Below are 14,923 nucleotides of genomic sequence, written 5' to 3' on the forward strand. Positions count from 1 at the left end.
TTCAACATATTGAATGGCTTTAATCCTTGATATTAAACTGAGAGAAAATAATTGAATTTGGTTTCCATGATCGATATGTGTGAAAGCCCAAAATACTTTTATTGTTTGCATATGTTTAAGACTATTGTGTTGTTATAAGGCCAAAATATAAATACATCAGATTAAAATTATTTGAAATGTTAATATTTGATTGATAGGCTTGATATGCATGAATAGGTTGTGGTTGATATGTATCCTATTAAATAACATATGTTTTTGTATAGGAGAATGAGATGAGCGGTACAATTGGATATGTGAAACTTTTTTGCATAACACACATAAAAAAAGATGGATCTTATATGAATGTCGAAACATAAGAAATTGTGGTCATTTGTATCATCTATTTTAATATAAAATAAATATTTACTCTTTTTAACATATTATCAATTAATCATTAAACTTGATAGTTATATATGATAAATTCACAGGAAAAAATGAAAGAAAAAATGTATACTGAGATTGAAGTAGCATCTGATGGTTCTCTGAACATGCAATAAATAAAAAATCGGATATTCATAGAAGTTGCTAGAAAAGAAAGGCATGGATAGATCTGAGACCTTGGATTGGGTCCAACACCATCTGCCTACTATGGACATAGCTTTCAGTAATTTACATCCTCAGCAAGTTAGTCTTCGCGAGACATTTCAATATTAAGAGGGGAGTTGCAAACTATGTAACAACATTTTCAACAAATGGATGTAGAAAGAGAACATGAGCATGCCAAAATTGAGGAAGAACGTGCTAGAATGGAGCAAGAGCGTGCAAAATTTCAGCAGTTGCATGATCAATTCGATCATCTTATGAATTTTGTGCAACAACAATTTCTAAGAAATGATCTTGGTACTCCACCAACTCAGGTATTATATTTAGTAAATATTTAAATTTTTAAATATAAAAAAAAGCTTACAATGAAGTGTTAAAAATTGTATGGTATTATTTAGTAGGTTCTTAAGCACGCTCGTGACTAAGGTGAAAATTTTTCTTCATCAATTGGCAGCCAGCAAAATGTATGCAGTCATCTATTTCATACATTTTAAGTTTTATTTTCTTAATGTATTAAAAATATTTGAATGTTATTATACTAATTATTAAATTTTGTATTAATTAGATGTACACTTATACGTGAATTAACTTTGTATTAATTTCAATTTTTGAATTTAAGCTCTTTAATAAAATTAAAATTTATTAATAGAAATTAAAAAAATATAATAGCGGCATTTGCGTTTAACAATGTTGCTAAATGAATAATTTAATGACGTTTGTATTATAAAACGTCACTAAAAATAATGACGCTTTTACCAGCATATGCCACTAGTATGGAAGCATCAAAGCAAACGACGTTTTTCTCATAAAAATGCTACTAAATTAGTGGCGTCTCAAAGATACAAATGCCTCTAATATGGAGGCATTTTCATATACAAACGCCTCTAAAGTAGCGATGTTTTTAATTACAAATGCCACCAAAGCAATGATATTTTTTTTCATAAAAACGTCACTAAATTAACGACGTCTCAAATATACAAACGCCGCTAATATAAAGGTTTTTTCAGATACAAACGCATCTAAAGTAGCAACGTTTTTAGTTACAAACGTCATCAAAGCAATAGCATTTTTCTCATAAAAATGTCACTAAATTAGTGGCGTCTCAAAGATACAAACAATATAGATGCGTTTTCATATACAAATGCCACTAGTATGGAGGCATCAAAGCAAAAAACGTTTTTCCTCATAAAAACGTTACTAAATTAGCGGCGTCTTAAAGATATAAATGCCGCTAATATGAAGGCATTTTCATATACAAACGCTTCTAAAATAGCGACGTTTTTAGTTACAAACGTCATGAAAGCAACGGTATTTTTTTCATAAAAATGTCATTAAATTAACGATGTCTCAAATATATTAACACCGTTAATATAGAGGCATTTTTAGATACAAAAACGCCTCAAAGTAACAACATTTTCAGTTACAAACATCATCAAAGCAATAGCATTTTTCTCATAAAAACGTCACTAAATTAGCAGTGTCTCAAAGATACATAAAATATAAAGGTGTTTTCAGATACAAACGTCTCTAAAATAACAACATTTTTAGTTACAAATGCCACCAAAGCAATAGCGTTTTTCTCATAAAAATACAACTAATTTAACGACGTTTCAAAGACAAAAACACCTTTAAAATGACAACATTTTTTTTTAAAATGTCGTTATTTTTCGTAACGTATGTATAGTCGATATTTTGAGTGATGTTTTTTACAAACGTCATAAATTTTTTAGTTACATTTATAAATGCACTAAACATTAAAAAAAATATCACTAAAAACCTAAACTAATGTAGTGTAAGCCGAACATTATTATGATTTTGATTTAATTTTTGACTTTTATACAATTTTTTTTCTCACTCAGAATTTTAGGTTTCTGTCCCGTCAACACAGCTCAGCACCGACATGTTTCTTGGGGGGGGGGGGGGGGGGGGAGTTTGGCTAGCGATTGGGTTCGAATTTTCAGCCGCAAGGGTGACAGAGCAATGAAATAGCTTTCAAAATCTCAGTCGTGATCAATACTTATTCAAAAGGATGATCTGATCTTTAGAGAGATGCTTTGTAATGTGTGGCACTTTACCAAACAAAGCCTCGATCAAATCAGAGACTTGACCTCCAATGATGCTCACCAATTCTTGTCTTTGAAAAAAGTTTCATATGATTGCCATATATATATATATATATAACAAGCTCTAAGTCTGGGTTTGGTTGGCGTTATAGTCGTCTTGACAGCTCCATTAGAAGTTTCTTCATTGGTTTAGAGAGTCATATATGGCTGTCGACCTCATTTGTTTGCTTTTCTTTAAGAAAATCTGCAGCTTTGATTCGACAACCAACAATGGAATTGAACTTGAAAAGTATCCGTCACTTGCAATAGTATCTGTCAATAAGCCTTCCATTTCTTCAAACATTTCAGCCTTGCCACATCCATCAATAATAGTATGATTGTAACAGTGTTATACTCCAATTCCCAAACAAGACATCTCGGCAAGAATTAATTCTTCCAATCAGGTCAAAAATGGACAAGTTTCATACAAGAGTTAAAAAGTATATACATCAGGTTTGTAGTCAGAGACTGATTTCATATCTTCGACAGTAGTAAAAGCCTTGTCGATAAGGCCACTTTTGCCATAAAGCGTTTACAAGAGAATTATAGACATCAATGGTAGGTTTAAGGCCTTCCGAAAGCATTGTTTCGAATAGCAGACTGGCTTGTTATTCAGGTTGCCTGCATTTACCAAGCACCTAGGCTCGTACCAATGTTAGTTAGATAGAAATTTTGTTGACGGTATTTTTAAGTGTTTTAGCTAGATGAGAGCTGATTCGAGATTGAAAGTGATGAAATTTAGACCTATAATCAGAAAGTAGAATCAAAAGACATCTGAAGTGATTTTTGAGACACGTTCTAATGCTCAAATCACTAAAATATTTGAGAGTAAGTGAGGAAAAAGATAAAATGTGCTAAGGAAGTTATAATGGAGAGAATGCTTAAGTTTTATGTGCTTGAGGCTTCTCTTTATCTTATATAAGAAACAAAGGGTGATGATCTAATTGAGACAGCTGATAGTTGATAATGAATTTATGTGAAGCAAGAGTATACATTGTTAGGCCAAATAGCCCTAATCTCAGTATACTAGTAGAAGTGAAATTAAACGATCAAACGATCAAACAATCACATAAGAGACAACAATTTAATGTAGTTCGATCCAACCGATTTACGTTTACGGATTAGAAATAAGATTCATTAGTTATAGAAAATTACAAACATACAAATCAAATCATCAACCTCTCAACAATTAATACTCATAAGACACTCTCAATCTTTTCTAGTCCTATAAAGTATTATCAACCCAAACAAACACATACCTATGTGCACCATTTCAACATAAATAAACACATACCCATATGTACCTATTCATCCATTCATCATACCTATGTAAACCCTCTCAATCTCTTCTAGTCTACTTTCAAACATTCAAACATACATACCCACAAGACATAAATCTCTAGTACTACTATGGGGTGTCTATCCCACAAAACCCTATAACTCATTTACATATTTTTCTTATACTTAACATTATAGAAGCTTCACCTATTTATAACCACACAAACTTACCTATTAAGAATCCTTTTACTCTTAGAATTTTTTTTTTGTAAGTCAAACTTGCCTATTAAGAATTTTTTTTCATTTAGAATTTTTCTTCTACAAGTCTTCTTATTCATCAAGCAATATCTGACCAATCCCAAACAAATCTCTTATGAGATTTGAATCATTATTCTCAACAATCTCCACCTTGATTCAAATTTAATCAAATCATCTATCTTCATATTAGACATGCTTGGCTCCACCTGCAATGAAAGTCCCACAATCATCTTCTCTTGTGTGTTTTCACGCTTCATGCAAACTAATCATCAATCCTTAAAGCTTGAACTCGAGCTCTTTTTTTGAATCGAGCTCCTCTAGGCTTGCCTCTTCTCATGGCTCGAACCATCAACTTTTTTCATACCTTGAATCTTCAGCTCTGATACCACTTATTAGGTCAAATAGCCCCAATCTCATTACACCAACAGAAGCGAAATCAAACGATCAAACAATCACACAAGAGATAACAATTTAACATGGTTCGATCCAACCAACTTACGTCCACAGATGAGAAAAAAATTCATTAATTATAGAGAATTACAAACATACAAATCAAATCATCAACCTTTCAACAATCAATACTCATAAGATACTCTCAATCTCCTCTAGTCCTATGAAGTATTCTAACCCAAACAAATACATATCAATGTGCACTATTTCAACACAAACAAATACATACTCATATTTATCCATTTATCATACCTATGTAGACCCTCTTAATCTCTTCTAGTCCACTCTCAAACATTTAAATATACAGACCTATAAGACGTAATCTCCAGTACTCCTATAGGATATTTATCCCACAAAATTCTACAATTTTATTACATTTTTTTCTAATACTTAACCATATAGAGACTTCACCAATTTATAATCATACAAACTTACCTATTAAGAATCTTTTTACTCTTAGAATTTTTTTTTGCTAATCAAATTTGCCTATTAAAAATTTTTTTTCTCTTAAAAAAATTTTTTTACAAGTTTTTTTTTATCTATAAAACAATATATGATTAATCTCAAATAAATATCTCATAAGATTTGAATTATTATTTTTAACATACATAAATAACTGTGAATCATATTTAATAATCTCATATAGGCTAAGATCACATTTAATGGTTATTGGCAAGTAAAAAATTAAATGTTAGATTTGAAATGATGTTTTTACGGGACATCAGTGAAAGTGTCAAGCGAACTCTTCTTTGACAAAAGGTGAGCTAATTCTTGAAACGAAATGAGGTGATAGTTGGACGTGTACTGGTCTAAGTGATTTAAAGAATTGATCTCAATGACTGAATAATAGACGTAACAAATCTAAATTTCTAAGAACTGGCAAATAAAATGTTCTTATCTTTCCTATGGAACAAGATTTGAAGAAGTCAATCACTCGAAAAGAGTAGAGAAAAGACCCAGAAATTAAGCTCAAGAGCAAAGCCCTTAGATATCTCCTTTTTATTTCCTCAAGATGTGAAATAAACAAAAAAACAAAAATTATTTTTCACATTTTAAAAATGATTTTGAAATTAATGAAAGCACTTTGATTGAAAAGTACATTGTAGTTTCAAAACAATTGTTACTTGGACTAGAACAATATACTAAAAAAACGAAGAAAAAACATGACAAATACAGTAAAATACATTCCACCAACCCCTGGAAACGCGTTAAACGGTACAAATCGCTATGCATAAATATCAAGCGACAAGCATTGGCCATTTTCCTCCAAATTCATTTCCTGTTACATTGGATCCTTTCGTTGGGGCGTTTTCCATCCTTTCCCTTCTTTCTTTTTTCATTGTTGAAGAAGAATATATCAAACGGAGATGGGAAAGTACGTGGAGTTGTTGGATGCATGGGTGAGAATTGTTGCTAGATTTCATTCTCACTGCCCTCAAACTGCTCGCCTGTATTACCACCCACCGGCAAACCCTGACGACCACCACCACCATGGAGACGCCACCAGCGTTGACAGCATCACCAGAGAAGTCTCGGATCATGTGGGCTTTTACGGTTCCAAGGTGGCTGTTGGTGTTGGCGTGAAAGAGTTCATTATTTTTTCTGTATGATGACCAGTTTTGATATTTCAATTGCTATTGGTTTCTGTCTTAAATAATTCCTTTGCAATGAAATGATGAATCTAATCTAACCATACTCTCATTATATTCCTCCACTCTTTCATTTTGCTTCTTTATCATTTGATGGTCCAAGTCCAACATTGTCGTCTGAGCCTCATTCTAGTTCAACTTTAGAAAGAAAAAAATCATAAAACTCAAATTTCGATCCTGTGAGATTTAAACAAAGCAAAGAACTAAATGGGATAAAGTCTCCAATTTTCCCCAATGCAACTCTCATCAAACATCAATGGAGTTGTTATCCATGTTTGGGGAGTGCCGTGCAACCCACAGGCTACGGAGGCAAGATTGACACAGTATTTGGCTAGCCTGATTGACATTTGGTATGACAACTTAATGCTTTGATAATATTCATGATCGTTTTTATAGCAAGCTTTGCTATGCCTGGTTCATCTAACCGACTGATGAACCTTTAAGCAAATGACAAGCTTCCTAATTGCCACAAAACATTACAATGAAATGTAATCTATGGTGAAGGAAAATATGCTCATTAGAGAACTCAAAAGAGAAGCATTCCAAATTGAGCAGAAAGATTACAATATATCAAACTCATAAAAGTCTAACACAGACTCATAGGTCACCAAACATGGTCTACCCCTTTAAAAATATACATTCTACATGTCAACCTTCCCAGGAAATTTTCCATAATTAAAGCAAGCAGCAGGCTAATTCGATCGTTCACCATTCCATTACTGGCTCCCTCAATGTGGTTTTTGGGCCAAGAAGAAATACATAAGCGTAAAAATCTCTTCTCTGAAATCCAACAATATAGATTATGTCAGCATGTTAATAGTTGATCGATAGAAAGTGGAGATTGTGTCGAATTTCTATTATTCTATGAAAGGTTTCTATAAGCATTTCCATTCAAACTATGTGATTCACAAACTTAGGGGTAAAGATGCAGAAGAGACTTCTAATTCACTTGCCACCTTCAAACAACCCTTCTGCAGCCTTCTCCAGAAAATTTTGAACCCTTTGACTTTCCTTTGGGGCTAATCGCACAAATTCAAGAACCTTGACCTACAAAGGAGGGAAATTACTGTTAAAACCCCTTACGCACTTAATATGACCATCTCATCCAAGAACCATGGGCAGATCTATGCTTTGGATTAGGGTGTTCATGGACACCTCAAAAATTAAAAAATAAGAAAATTTGAATGAAAACCTTCCCTTAAACATCTCCAAAATTTTCCTCTAATAATTTGTAGACAATTTATATATATATAATTATAAGTGTGACAATTTATATATATTATAAATGTATTAAAGTGATGTTATCTTATATCTAATAAATATATAATTTTTTGTAAGACATTTAATTTAAAATCAATTGATTGTAAATAATCTAACTTAAATATAATATTATAAAAAATTAAATATTTATTAAATGTGAGATAATATCATTTTAACAAAGTAGACACTCCCAAAAAAAATTAAGGATCCACATCGCCAAAAACATCATTTTTTTTTCATAGAAAGTATCAATGGAATGGAGGGGTGTTTGGAAGCTTTTACCTTATTTCTAGTGATGAAGCGTCCGATAGCCGTTACATAAATGCAATTACCAAGGGATATGGAAGTCAGCAGCAAGATCTTTCTCCCATATGACCTAGAAGGCAAAATGAAAATGCTTAACTATAAACTGCTCATATGTCACATCCAATTAAAACGAAAGGGAGGAGGGAAAAGTAAGAATTCACCTCAAAACCAGCCTGTTTTAGAACTTCCAGGCACTGTCTAGTCAATCTAATGTCTGAAAGACCGTCACCAATCTCAATTTCCGCCTGTACAAATGAAACTTTGATGTAAGATGAACTCATGGATAGAAAAACAAATCAAGCAGCATTATTTTATGCTCTTTAGGTGCCCACCTTTATTTTCTGATGTTCCTGGTTATGTGGATCAAAAGAATCAGTCATGCACCACTCATACGCAGAGAAACACTGACCAGGCTTTAATACTCTGTAAATCTCCTCGTAGCATTCATGCTAGACACATCAGAAATAACAGTCAAATTTATATAAATTGGTGTAACATGAAAGCAATCAAACTATAACAAATCAATACATGATAGAAACTTCTTAATGCATTCTATTTGAGATGAAATGATCATGATTGAGAGTGGGAAATTTTAAGTTGACATACAGCATCAGGTGCATGGCAAGTAGCTTCGATTGCATAAACTGCATCAAAACTGTTGTCAGGAAATGGCATCTTCATAAAGTCGGCCTACATTAAACGACAATAAAAACATCAGTCATTGTAGACCACTTTTCTGCATCTTATAACACTTTCTTCCATGATGGTGTTGAAAAATTCAAAACAAACTTGAATTCAACAACAATAGAAGGCTACCAACCCTCACAAATCGCAGGTCTTGTCCACTCCAGCAATGCGGTTTAATTCCTGAAAATAGTCAGGTTTTAATAAAAGAACTTTTACAGTGGTTGAACCAAAAACTGGACAGAAAATGAAGCAAACAAACAACAATAGGGCGCCAACAGCTGTGTGGTCTATTGGTAGAATGCTAGATTGTTTAGTTTTAGTGACCAAAGTTCAGATCTTGACAACCTCAAGTATAATATTTATATATATATGTATCTATACATATATGTATATATACATATATATATATATATATATAGAGAGAGAGAGAGAGGGCAGTCCAACTATATATAATTAGGATCCATCACTATTTAAAAGGAGAACTTGAGAAAAATTGTTCTTAAAATATTGGGATGATATTAATCAGAAAGATACATTTTTTATTGAACCAAAGTGAAGAATAATTAATTCCAAAGATCAATAAATTTACTCACAAAGCCGAGGTTGTTAAAAGAAACAAAGAAAAGAACAGCAAGAGAACAATACTCTATGCTGCACATGCATAAATATATGAATCTAAGAATGAAGAAATATGCACCTTCCCTCTTGATATTTGATATTCATTGTTGTTCAACCCTGTAACTGATGTGGAGCTGCTGCAAATCACCAGACAAACATAATTTAGAGTATTCCTTCAAGAATTTTATTTTATAAGAAGATTAACTATCATGATTTTATACACAAAATTCATTGCTGCAAATACCATACCATCCAATGATACATGGCCATGGTTCAACCATGGCCATTAAGCACCATAAGAAGTTAGCCGACAAGACAAATTGCAACACTTCATCCCACCATTTGGATTTATATTAATATATATTTCTTCATTCAGCCAAAAGAATTAACAAAAAGTACAGGCTCAACGGAAAACAAATTGCTATTTACCTGAATCGAGCAATTTCTCTTAGTGGTCCACCAATTCCACATCCAACATCCAAGACCTGATACAAAAATAAAAAGCTTAAGTCAAAAAAATTAAAAATTCAAACGAAACAGAAAACAACAAACCCAAAATTGCAATTTCTTCAACACTCTTCAGAAGTGGAAGAACCTTTTGTCCAGGCTTTAAGCCAAGTTGTAAAGCAAGAAAATGTTCACGCCGCTTTATGCTCTCTCGAAAAGACTCCCCGTTCCATCTGCAAAAGCAAATTTTATATGATATGATCAGCAGTAACTTGAAATGGCAACTGTAGCATCTTGCTTGCACACACAAGACAGAAGAGAATAAATGGATACCTGGCTGCAAAATGGAAAGATTCCCCCCATCCATACTCATAAAAGCTGGTAACCAGATCATAGTATTTATTAACCTGAATTCAATACAACATATGAACGTTTGCAAGTGCAATCAAGTCCTAATTTAACCTTATCAGTTCAGTAAAGCTGTAGGCGAGAATAATGTATTCAAGAGAACAAGACAAAATGGCTGGTACCAGGCCATCTTATAGCCCGGTGAAAACTTTCAACTAAATTTTTTGGATTGTAAATAATAGCAAAAGCTTGTACATAAGCCATAACTAATAGCAAAAGTTGCAAATGATCAAAAGTAAGGAATCAAGCAGCAGGTTGGAAAGATCAACGAGTGCAAGATTGGTAAAAATAGAGGTCTTCTTACCATGTCACTGTAGTTGGCTTTTCTCTCTTGCTCCTCACCTCCATAAAAGACATGATATTGCTCATACCTGAATCATTCAGATAATCTTGTATGACAGTTCGATAACAGTTGCAAAACTTTCGAGTGTCAAGACACAGAACTTTAGGCGATAATGCATAAAATTCAAGGATATGCAGTAACATTTTTATTGAATTGATTTGAGGGAAAAAGGACGGCCCAAGAGTCAACTTCCCAAAGAATCCATTTGTGATCTGATCCACCAGCATGCTCCATGATAAAAGAAACAAATAATAAAACATTCATGGACAGGTAGCAGTCATCATCCAGTCCATGTTACAAACAGTTATATTTAATTCCTTAATAATATAGCCAAAATAATAAGCGATAAAGCCACTTGTAAGTGAAAGAAACACCCAAAAGTCACATTCTTATTGTTTCAGCATTACCAAGAAACTGATGAATCTTATGAAATTAAACAAAAAAGAAGATGAATACTTTTCAACAGCAGAAAGGACATCAGTTTTGTCAATCTTGCCACCGAGACCCGAGGCCAGATCCAATGCACCAGTCTTCGACATTGTCGCCACCACCCGCAGCAAAGGATTCTTAACAAATGAAAGCAGTTGAAGAAAAACAAAATTCAGGTAACAGCGGATGCAGAGATGAAAAGTGAGAAAAAAAAATTGTGAAACAGAAGAAAGAGCCAGTGACTACCAGCCAGTGACTACTAGTTGAAAAGTTGAAACACACCAACTGTTATTCTACAAAAAGATTTCAGATTTAAGACGAGCCAGACAAAAAAGAGAGGGATGTTCATGTTGGTTTAGATAGCCTAAGTGGAAACGTTAAGTGGAAATAGCAAAATTATGTTTATACAAAAATCCCCATAGTGTTGAAGTACAAACATACCTAGGAACAGACAGTGTCACCATCATTTGGATGGTAGTTGTAAAAATTTATGTTGCATGAAATCGAAGTTTAGCTTTTTATGTTATGTTATGTGCTTCTACAAGGGAGAAAAAAATTAAAAAATTAAAAATTAATTTAAAATTATAGTGTTCAATTCAATTTGAATTTTTTTATTTGATTTAGATTAAATTCGAATATTAAATATTTATGTTAAGTTTGAATTAAAATTTGAGTCAAAAATTAAAAAAAAATCAAATCGAATTATATATTTTTATTAATTTATATATTTTTAAAATTTTTATAGATAAAATTAAAAATTTATATAAAAATTTATTTAAATATATTAAAGTTTCATATTTAAATAATATACAAAAAATAAAAAAAATTAAATTTCAAAAATTATATATGAAATCGATAAAATTTGATTCGATTTGAATCAGATTATATCAAAAATCGATTCGAATTTAGATTAAATTTTAAAAATTTATAATACTATATAATACTTAAAAACATTAAATCAAATCTTATTTGATTCAAATTATCATCACTATATGTTTGAAACTAATGTCTCTAACCTCGAGCTAACCTATATAAATACAATTAATTAAACCAACCCCAAACTAATTTATATAAATGCAATTAATTAGGCCAATTCTAACCAACATTTAATAATGAAGTTGATATAAAAATATTCAAACTTGACTCGATTGATAAGTTAAATTACTCGAATTCAAACTCAACTCGATAATAACTCAAACAAATTTAAGTTTTATTCAAATTAAACCCAAATAATTTACGAATATTAATGTATCTTTTATACCCATAATGATGAATGTGCGTTTTGTTGAAGAAGACAGAAGGGAAGTCTAAAACTAAAAGGGAAATATGCATAGTTTTTTATGAATTCTTTATGAATATCTTTTATTTTTATTGATTTATGTTTATTTATTAAATTTAATGAATGATTTTAAATAATATTTTTATATTTTTTTATTAAATGAATTGAAAATAAATAAAATTTTGTTAAATTCGTTTATATTCGTAAATAAATTTATTTAAAATTTATTTAAAATTTATTCATTAATTATTTATAATAATAATATAATAAAATTATATTTTTATATTTTATTTTAATTTTATTTTAAAATTTATTTATATTTATTTAGATTCATTTATATTTATTTCAAATTTATTTAATTATAATTTATTTATTATTCATAAACACATTTGATTATATAAGTTGATAAATATATTCATTTAATTTTTACGAATAAATTCATCTAATTCAATTAAACAAATATGAATTGAATATAAATATTTTATCATTTAAATAAATTGAGTATAAACTCATAGAATAAATTATTTACAAAACATGAACCAAACTCATACGCTTTTAAAAATAAATAAAATAAATAACAATAATACGGTTCATATTTAATTTGGTTTATAATCTATCTAAAACTAGAAAGAAAAAGAGTACAATGGACAGCTTTTGGAGATCTGCGCCTTTGCCAACTCCGATCTCATCTTATGGAAACGGAGGGGAGAGACTGTCAGACAATGACAAAGATTTTTTGACCTTTTGTCCGGCAAGCTAAATTTCTGCACTTTTCATAAGTTTAAACTCCTGCTTTTTTTGTTGGTGCATTGACGTAACATATCAAGAATAAGCTGTATTATTATTATTATTATTATTGAAATAAACTTGAATGCTGGTTGATTTTCATTCATAATTATCGTAATAATTATCTCAAATTTATGGTTTTTGATTCAGATTGAGGTATAGGTGTAATTCAATCAAATCGAATTAAATATAATAAAAATTTTGAATTTAAAATTGATTTGAAATTTATTGTTTAAAATTTTTTTAAAATTTAAATTTAACTTAAAATAAAAATTAAATTATTTAAATTTATTTGATTAAATTTATTTAATACAAAATGAGCTTAATTTTTATATTTAATTTTAAATTTAATTATATTTTCGAATTCGAATTGATATATATAAATAAAATTATAATTTTTAATTAAAATAATTAAAATTTATTAAAATTTAAAATTTCAATTTAACTCATAAATTATTAAAATTAAATATTAAAATATTTGAATTCATTTTATTTGATAAATTAAATTATTAAAATCGAACACAATAATGAATGAACTGATTTCAAATTTTATTTAAATTAAATCTAAATAATTTACAAATATTTATGTACAATTTACGTTCATAAATTAGCTTAGCAACCGATAAAACGAATTCTCAAGCAGCATTGACAGTAGTAAAAATGGTGGTTTTCTGTGGAAAGATGAACAGCCAAATAATGCCACCTTGGCAAATAAGGCTATTGTTGCCTGTTGGTTATTCGACTTTCAATGTTACGGTGAACCATCGAGACGAGTGCCATCTAGAAATATAGGTAAATATGATAATTTGGGCCACTATATTATGTTTTGTATCACACATGATTTTGAATATAAGATAAATAATTTTGATATAAATAAGATATTAATATTCGAATGACATAAATAATTTAAATGTAATACTTCAATCTAAATGATAATTACGTTAGATTAATATTAAAGTTTATCAATTTATTAAAAAATTAATTAAATAAAAAAAAACTAAGGTATTAAATGAAAAAAAATCTAGTTATCATGAAACAAAAAAAATTAGAGTTCTTCTTTCTCATCTTTTTTAGAGTAAAGAGCATAAAAAATCAAGTTAGAGATTTAAAATCAAAGACTATAATCAAGTTAATCCATTAAACGTGAGTATATGACTTCTTTTTATTTAAGAAAAAAATATCATGTTAATCGTTATTATTTAGAGTTGAAGTTTTGAGAGAAAAATTAAGAAAAATTATGAAATCTTTTATTAATCTTCATGATTTATTTAGATAAATTATTAGATTTTGTTTATTTTATGTTTTTAAGATTTATTGATGATTATTGAATAAAGTTTAAAAACTGAAAGTAATGATTTAAGTTTTTAAAGATTGAATGAGAAATTATATTTTTGGATGAGATATTATGATCTACAATAATGAATTAAAATAGAATTTTGTATTAATGGATAGATTATTGCTATGATTATTATATATCGTTGGAAAGCATGTTGAATCTACTTTTTAATAAAATAAAAAAAAGTTGCATTTGAGTTTTCTATGAAGAGTTGTCTAATTTTTACTTAAAGATATGCAGGTTGTAAGGCAACAGTATCAGGGTTGAATTACGAAAATTGTCTTAATTTTTATACAAGGAATTACAGATTATGCCATATATGTTTGAAAATCTTATTGAGTTTATTTTCCAACGAAATAAGCAGAATTGAATTTGGAGTTTCCTATGAATAACTACATAATTTTTATTAAAAAGTATATAGGTTGTTTGGCAGCAGTATCTGACATGGATTTAAAAAATTATTATAATTAATCTACAAGGACTCACGAAATGGGCCATATATGGTTAGAAAGCTTATCAAGTCGAGTTTTTAACGCATCAAAAATATTTTAATTTTGAGTTGGATATATTGAGATATAATCATTTTAGTGTAAGCTGTTAGTATGAGTTACTTGAGTTAATTTTTGTTTAACTTAATTATTTTTTGTATAATTGATTTCAAAAATGGGTTGATTAATTACCGTTATGTTGAAATGATCTTGAATA

At 29.8% G+C, this 14,923-nt stretch overlaps 1 pseudogene; it reads right to left on the bottom strand.

The window, feature by feature from the left end:
- Positions 1 to 6,867: 6,867 nt before the first annotated feature.
- On the bottom strand, positions 6,868 to 11,008 carry LOC111288752 (cycloartenol-C-24-methyltransferase-like; annotated as a pseudogene).
- Positions 11,009 to 14,923: the final 3,915 nt, after the last annotated feature.

The sequence above is a fragment of the Durio zibethinus genome, chromosome 4 (assembly GCF_047325235.1).
Source record: "Durio zibethinus cultivar Kanyao isolate XHJ-2024 chromosome 4, ASM4732523v1, whole genome shotgun sequence".
Classification (NCBI taxonomy): domain Eukaryota; kingdom Viridiplantae; phylum Streptophyta; class Magnoliopsida; order Malvales; family Malvaceae; genus Durio; species Durio zibethinus.